The sequence below is a fragment of the Eschscholzia californica genome, unplaced genomic scaffold (genome assembly GCF_041429995.1).
Source record: "Eschscholzia californica isolate CP2 unplaced genomic scaffold, dmEscCali1.0.p SCAF_4, whole genome shotgun sequence".
In the NCBI taxonomy this organism is placed as follows: domain Eukaryota; kingdom Viridiplantae; phylum Streptophyta; class Magnoliopsida; order Ranunculales; family Papaveraceae; genus Eschscholzia; species Eschscholzia californica.
In genome coordinates this window covers 49,284,305-49,292,243 of record NW_028238461.1, presented here as the reverse complement: position 1 = coordinate 49,292,243, position 7,939 = coordinate 49,284,305, and the positions used below count along the sequence as shown (strand labels likewise).

At 33.7% G+C, this 7,939-nt stretch overlaps 1 pseudogene; it reads left to right on the top strand.

Moving 5' to 3' along the window:
- Positions 1-3,419: 3,419 nt before the first annotated feature.
- Positions 3,420-4,430, top strand: LOC147545613 (GDSL esterase/lipase At5g45910 pseudogene; annotated as a pseudogene).
- Positions 4,431-7,939: the final 3,509 nt, after the last annotated feature.

Below are 7,939 nucleotides of genomic sequence, written 5' to 3'. Positions count from 1 at the left end.
AAGATTTGCATGTGATATTCTTTCTTTAAATACGAGTTACCCAATCACGTGCTCATTCGAAACTCCACTTTGACTCTTTGATGTTCCCATAAGTGGGTAACTAATCACATGCTCACGTGACCATTACTTCCTCATTCACATTTTCTCAAAAAAATTCTAGTTTGTTAAAATTTTTTTTTTTTGTTGAAAGTAGTTTGTTAAAAATTGGTAGGATTATAAACAATCAATTAGATGAGAGAAAAATTTCATCAAAAAGAAAATTAGATGAGAAAAAAATTATGATTTGTTTAGAAGAACAAACATAAGTAGGAGAACATTTTTGTTTTGGAATTTGCTTAAGAAATCAGTTTCTTGGTTTAATCAGCAAACAAAAAAGTCAAGGAGTCAACTTTCCGAATGAAAGGCAAAAGTCCAGCAGATTCGGCAATGCATTTAAAGTCTTATCTTAAGGTAGTATATCTACTCGGAAAATTAATCGATTTTGTGATGAAAATTTAGTACTATAATTTATCAATTATTGTTAAGATATACTAATAAAGACCTTAATATGACCTCAAGATATGTAGTTGTCCTTATGACATAGTCGTGGTGACTTGTGAATCCTAATGTCTTAACTGGTGGTTATAGTGCATTATTGCTTATCTAAATTTACGATGTATTGCATTTCATGACGTAGCAATGTCATTGAAATGTAGTGACTTTTGAAACCCAATCTCAAAAAAAAAAGAATTGTTTTAATTCCCACCTAATAGACCATAAAATAAGATTTGATTTGATTTTAACCTAGATCTTACATTGTTCACCCCGTTAGTATCTTTTTTCCCAGTGGGAGGCTAGGGGAACACAATTTTGTTTAGAGGTATTTATATTTTAGTCAATCATATTTGACCTTAATTGATATTAAGGGACAACTTAAATTTTGTCCTAAAAGACATGTTTGACTTTTCACTCAGAATCTTATAAACAGAAGGAGAGAAAAATAAATCGGCAGTGCCTATTTCATATTATATACACAAGGAGAGCAAGTAAAGTTAGGGCCTTCATCATAAAAAAAAAAAAGTAAAGTTAGGGCAGATTTGCTAAGGCAATTTGGTTCAACTATAACGTGAGAACTGATCAGATTAGCTCGACTAATCAATGGATCATACAATGGAAAACACTCAAGGAAGATACTATCAACCTATATGCCAAAATACTATGGTATATTTGGAAAGCTAGATGTGATAATTGTTTTAACACGAACAAAAAGAATCCTCCACAAATCATAGAACAAATCAATAATGCGAATATAACGCCTCTCAAGTTTGAGAAAGCCACCAATAACATATGCAGGAAAACAAAGAAGAAACAAAAATGGAGACCTCCATCGACACCATATTTAAAGCTTAATGTTGACGCCTCGTTCACAAAAGTCGCAGAACCAGCAGGAATAGGATGCATTATTAGAGATGAAGATTCGAATTTCATTATAGCAGCAGCCAATTCAGTTCGTAGCCAACATGCGGAAGAATGTGAAGGATTAGCTATACTTACAAGTATGCAATGGGCGATACAATTAAATATCTCTCACGCTCATATAGAAAGCGACAATCAAGCTATCATCAATCACCTCAATGGCCATAATACTGCTCTACACTGGCAATCTATGAAGATAATACAACAAATTCAATCCTTTAAAAATAATTTCGAAGGAATCAAGTTCACTTACGTTCGTAGGGAAGGCAATGCTCCAGCTGATGCGTTAGCAAAATGGGGAAGAAGATATGGAGAAAGGAAAGAGTGGAATTCAGTACCGTCTTTTGTGTCGCCTTTACTCTAGTAGTAGATGTAGTAAAGATTGTAAGGGGTAGTTTTATTTCTCTTCTATGTTTGTAGTACGCTAGTTTTTTTAATGCTATGCTCTTTCATCAAAAAAAAAGTTAGGGCAGATAGTTCAACAAAAGAAATGTAAAGTTAGGGCAGATGTTAACAACGTCCTCATTATTGCTATTAGGGCCTTTTGTTAAAATTTCTAAAAAATTGTTAAAAGTGCAATCACAAAGCAACCACTCCTCCATGTTTGTGTGTGACGTTCCAAGTCCTAGCAGTTATCGATATTGTCTCCGTTTTAACCACTTCACACAAGTACGAGATTTTGATCTTGGCGAAGGTCCACGAACCTCCCCAAAAGGCCCCGACACACACCAAGCTTGAGCGTACACCTATAGTCCAGACTCCAGACACTCTCGTGAGGCTCGAAATTGGTAGATTCTAACATATTTTGATTGACAAATTTTACGTTCTTTCTAAGCTTGAGCGTACACAATCCAACATAACTTGAAACTCATTCCCATTTACTTCTTCCACAGTTCTCTATTGCTTAGACCCTAAAATCACAATTTTATTTCTCTAAGTTCGAGCTTTGTGGAATAGATCTTTAAAACCCCTGAGTTGAGATCATCTCTTGAGCCTTTATTTCTTTCTAAAGTCGCCGCGAGACAAATCTAAACTGGGTGATCTCAATAGTTCTATTTGGGGTTTTAGTCGAAATCAGTTGAGGAGTCTACAGAGGTTGAAAGAAGATGTGCTCCAATGCTTTTTATTTGAAAATTTGGTCGGAATCAGTTAATTTTAAGCTCACTTGCTTTATTTGGTTGATTTTGAAAAAACATTATCTGTTAGGACCAACGGTGGGTTGAAAGTGTTTTTTAAAGTAAAAAACAGGTCGGTTCCAACCGATTTTGGTTCACAAAGTCGGTTGAACCTTACCACCACTACTGAATAGGCTTGAAACCGAAAGACTCAAATAAATTCAAAACCGTCTCCAATCTAGTGAACGGGAGGCGCTAATAAGTATGATGGTCAAAATAATTTTACCACCGCGTTTAAACTTCCCTAAAATTTCTTATGGTGAAATATTGCCACATGGTATTGTTTCCCTATCCTAATGGGATTGGGGTTGGATGTCCATATAACTTCATCATCGGACTCCCACTTGAATAAGTATTGCTAAACTGTTACAAACTAGAAAATAGAAAGTCTAATCCTCTTACCGGCAATGCAAATTCACCTCCATAAATACCCCCCCACTTCACCTCCTATCTGCTCACTACACATCTCTCAACTTTCTTTCTTCCTCTACAAAAATTATTAGAAGAATGGTCCATCTGATGAGTAGTTTCCTTGCTTGGTTTATACTACTGTTAGCAGTAAGTGGGGTAATGATCAGTACTACTACTACTGCTGGAAATACTAATGAAGAAGGAAGAAATTCATGTATAACTTCAATTTTCAATTTTGGAGATGACATATCGGATACAGGCAATTATGTGTTACAAAATCAAGAATTAACCGTGAATTCTGCATCATCATCTCCTCCTCGCCCTACTAACCTCACCTGGGATCAAGTCAATCGTAGTCCTGATGGTGTTCATGAAGACATGAGTTTCCTTCATGGTTATATTCGTCCCAATCGAACTTATGGGGATGTTCACTCTCTTCCTTATGGCATCACTTTCTTCAACAAGTCCTCTGGACGTTTCTCTAATGGTCGTCTTATCATCGACTTCATGGCTGAAGCTCTAGGTCTCCCATTCCTACCACCTTATTTGGCTGGAGATAAGCCTGAAGATTTCAAGAGCGGTGCAAATTTCGCAGTCATCGGAGCTACTGTTCTTGACAATGAAGTTGCCAACTTGTCGTCATATGCACCTACAACTAAGAGTTCCCTGGGTGTTCAAATAGAATGGTTCAAAACCCTGCTCCCGTCTTTGTGTTCTAACTTCATAGAATGTCAGCAATATTTTGGAAGTTCATTGTTTCACCTCGGAGGAATTGGTACTTACGACTATACTTTAGACAAAGACAGTAGTGAACTCCAAAATATGGTTCCTAGTGTGGTTAGCAAAATTACTGGTACCGTTAGCGAATTAATATCTCTAGGAGCAACTCAAGTAATGGTGGCAGGATTAATCCCAATCGGGTGTCTTCGTAGAGCTCAATACAACTACCCTCATGAACATGTCTATGATCAGAATGGGTGTATTTATGAATTAAATCAAGTTGCTGATCATCACAATGCACTCCTCCAGTTCACTATTCAACAACTTCGTGAGCTATACCCTCATGTCAACATAATTTACGCCGATTATACTTCTGCATCAATGCGTTTCATTAACTCAAGACGTGATGAATTTGGATTTATAGAAAATAAAGATACACTTTACGTAGTTTGTTGCGAAGCAAGAGGGTTGGACGCATACCTCTATGAAAATAATGCAGAGACGTGCGAGATGAACAATGTTTGTAAGAATCCAGAGAGTTATATAATGTGGGATGAAACACATATGACTGAAGCTGCTTATCAATTAATGGCTTCTGGAGTTATTTCAGGCACCTTTACCGTACCATCTTTTGACCTGTCTGCTAGGAAGTGTATTTCATCACATTAATAGTTTTATTTGATTTATCTTTGTCGTAGAAACAATAGATTTTACTATGTGTCTATGTAGTGAATCTTTTATGTTTTTTTCTGAGACTTGCGTAACTAAATTGGATTAAATATATTGAAGTTATTTTTATTATAATCAATTCTTTGTTCTTGTTTTTATACTCGATTTTTTTTTATACTTGAGCATTGTCGGATTAGACAGTAGTCACACTGTAACAATGGACTAAAAAGCCTAATATTTGCAAGGGCATATGAGGCTATGGGCTGATAATTGGTATAAATGTTAACACTTAATTTAATCATAACAGTTATATATTTTTAATGGGTTTTTATTGTATTTGAAAAAACTTCATATACTAATAGAAAAGAAAGAAGGGGGAAGATGCGGAAAAATATAGGTCCTTTAATGTTTGGAAAGTCGAAGTATAAGGTTTGGAAAATTCCTTGTCCAACTATTGGTACGCGAGTGACTCAGATCGTTTTTAACAATTTCGTTTTGATTGCATTTGGAGTGAATTGTAAGAAACTTGTTTATGTTTTATGTTAATCACCAAAATACTGATATAGAACTTAATATTTTGCTTATACCATTAAACCCTAGTGTAACAATCAAGTAAATCTTTCTACATCCAAATCGTATTTAAAAAACTGTCTTTCTGAGAGTTATATCTAGTTGTGTTCTTAAATGATAAAATTCGAGTCCTGGTTTTTCTTGTGGATAGATATACATCTGATCACTCAACTAAAGTGAACTTCTCAGAATTATCTCAAGTTAATATTGGATCGACCAGACATATCATATTCTACCTAAAGAACAATCACAACTTCAATCACTTAGATTTCCAACCATTTAAGTAATTATGACAAAATTAAGTTATTAATAACAGCAAAGTCTAGTAGACTAATCAAACTCAAATAAGACTTTTGCAATAAGAAGAAATTGTACATGGACTTGGAATACCATAAACTCTCAACAAACATTTCACTCAAAACTTCAACTCTCAAACACTATCATCAATGCCCTAAAAAAGAGAGATATATAATGTGGGATGAAACACATATGACTGAAGCTGCTTATCAATTAATGGCTTCTGGAGTTATTTCAGGCACCTTTACCGTACCATCTTTTGACCTGTCTGCTAGGAAGTGTATTTCATCACATTAATAGTTTTATTTGATTTATCTTCGTCGAAGAAACAATAGATTTTACTATGTGTCTATGTAGTGAATCTTTTATGTTTTTTTGTGAGACTTGCGTAACTAAATTGGATTAAATATATTGAAGTTATTTTTATTATAATCAATTCTTTGTTCTTGTTTTTATAGTCGATTCTTTTTATACTTGAGCATTGTCGGATTAGTCAGTAGTCACACTGTAACAATGGACTGAAAAGCCTAATATTTGCGAGGGCATATGAGGCTATGGGCTGGTAATTGGTATAAATGTGAACTTGATTTAATACATAGCAGTTATATATTTTAATGGGCTTTTATTGTATTTGAATTTTTTTTTTTTTTTTTTGATGAAGAGTGTTTGAAAAAACTTCATATACTAAAACAAAAGAAAGAAGGGGGAAGATGCGGAAAAATATAGGTCCTTTAATGTTTGGAAAGTCGAAGTATAAGGTTTGGAAAATTCCTTGTGTAACTATTGGTACGTGAAAGACTCGATCGTTTTTTAACAATTTCGTTTTTGATTGCATTTGGAGTGAATTATAAGAAACTTGTTTATGTTTTCTGTTAATCACCAAAATACTGATATAGAACTTAATACTTTGCTTATACCATCAAAACCCTAGTGTAACAATCAAGTAAATCTTTCTACATCCAAATCGTATTTACAAAACTGTCGTTCTCAGAGTTATATCTAGTTGTGTTTTTAAATGGTAAAATTCGAGTCCTGGTCTTTCTTGTGGACAGATATACATCTGATCACTTGACTAAAGTGAACTTCTCAGAATTATCTCAAGTTAATATTAGATCGGATCGGCCAGAGTCCAGACATATCATATTCTACCTAAAGAACAAACACAACTTAAATCACTTAAATTTCCAACCATTTAAGTAATTATGACAAAATTAAGTTATTAATAACAATAAAGTCTAGTAGACTAATCAAACTCAAACAAGACTTTTGCAATAAGAAGAAATTGTACGTGGACTTGGAATACCATAAACTCTCAACAAACATTTCACTCAAAACTTCAACTCTCAAACATTAACATCAATGGCCTAAAAAAGAAAACAAAATCATTCCTTTCCAAATACCAAGTAAAAGTCAATATGCTTGTTCCAACTCCTTCGAAACCCTTTCCAACAAAAAACCGATGGTGGGCATGCTTTTTTTTTGTGAAGCAATAAAATATATACTCATATATCTCCATTAGAGACACATACTATCGCCCAACAACTTCACAATAGTGGGTATCTCTATATACTATATATTGTAAATATAAATTATTAACTAATCATTCCATGATCATCCTCGAGATTCGATTTAAAGTTTTGAATCTCAAGAAACCATATATAGGTTGGTTCATCTTTGATAGGTGGCCTTCCAAGTGCTCTCATCAAATTAGCTACTTCAAGGACTCTAGCTACTTTTGTTCCAATAACCATACGTCCGTAGTCAAAAGATCATCTAGTTCTAAACTTTCAAACTTCACATAGTATTCTAACAGATGTGCATATTGAATCATCACCAAAAGTAAAGCCCTCAGTCATTTTTCGATGAAACTATAGCCCTCAGTTGGATTGATTAAAAGGATTGATGCATATGTTTTGGATTAAAGTTCACTAAATTTAGGGGTTCTGACGTTCTGTTTAACAAATATGTCGAAGTATTGAAAAGAAGTAAAAAAAGCAACTAACATTTCATATATATTTTTCAGGTCCAAAAAGTACAAAGACTAAAATATTTTTTGTGTATTTAAACTCTAACTTTATATAACTCTTAATTGTGATGTCGGATTTCTAATTTATATACTTAGAGAGGGATTTCTCGTTATCTTTCTAACAAGATCCACTTTCAATATCTATAGAAACGTCTAAGAAAGAACAACGTTTTTTCTCTTTTTTACCGTCATTTCATCTGCAAACTGAGTTTGCAACATTTCTTTTGAAAATCAAATTTGCTTTTGCAATATTGCATTGTAAACTGAGTTTGCACAAATTTATTACTGCAAACTGGATTTGAAAGAAAATTATGCAACGTTAACAAAACTAAAACGTACATACAACAAAGAGACAACTGATTTAAGAATGAAAAAAAAGTAGTCCGGATTCATAAAAGATAATTTATTCTTGATTAGTGATTAGTTAGTATCGGCCATAAAGTGTATTAGAAGAAAGAATCTACTCAGGGTTATTAAACTCATTTTAATCTAACATCAACAATAACACGTGCTTATCTTTTAACGGTTGATTGATATGTTTTAGTCTTGGCACACACGTGTATTTATCCTATTAGATGATTAACCTAATAACAGATGGCATCAACGTCAAACTTCC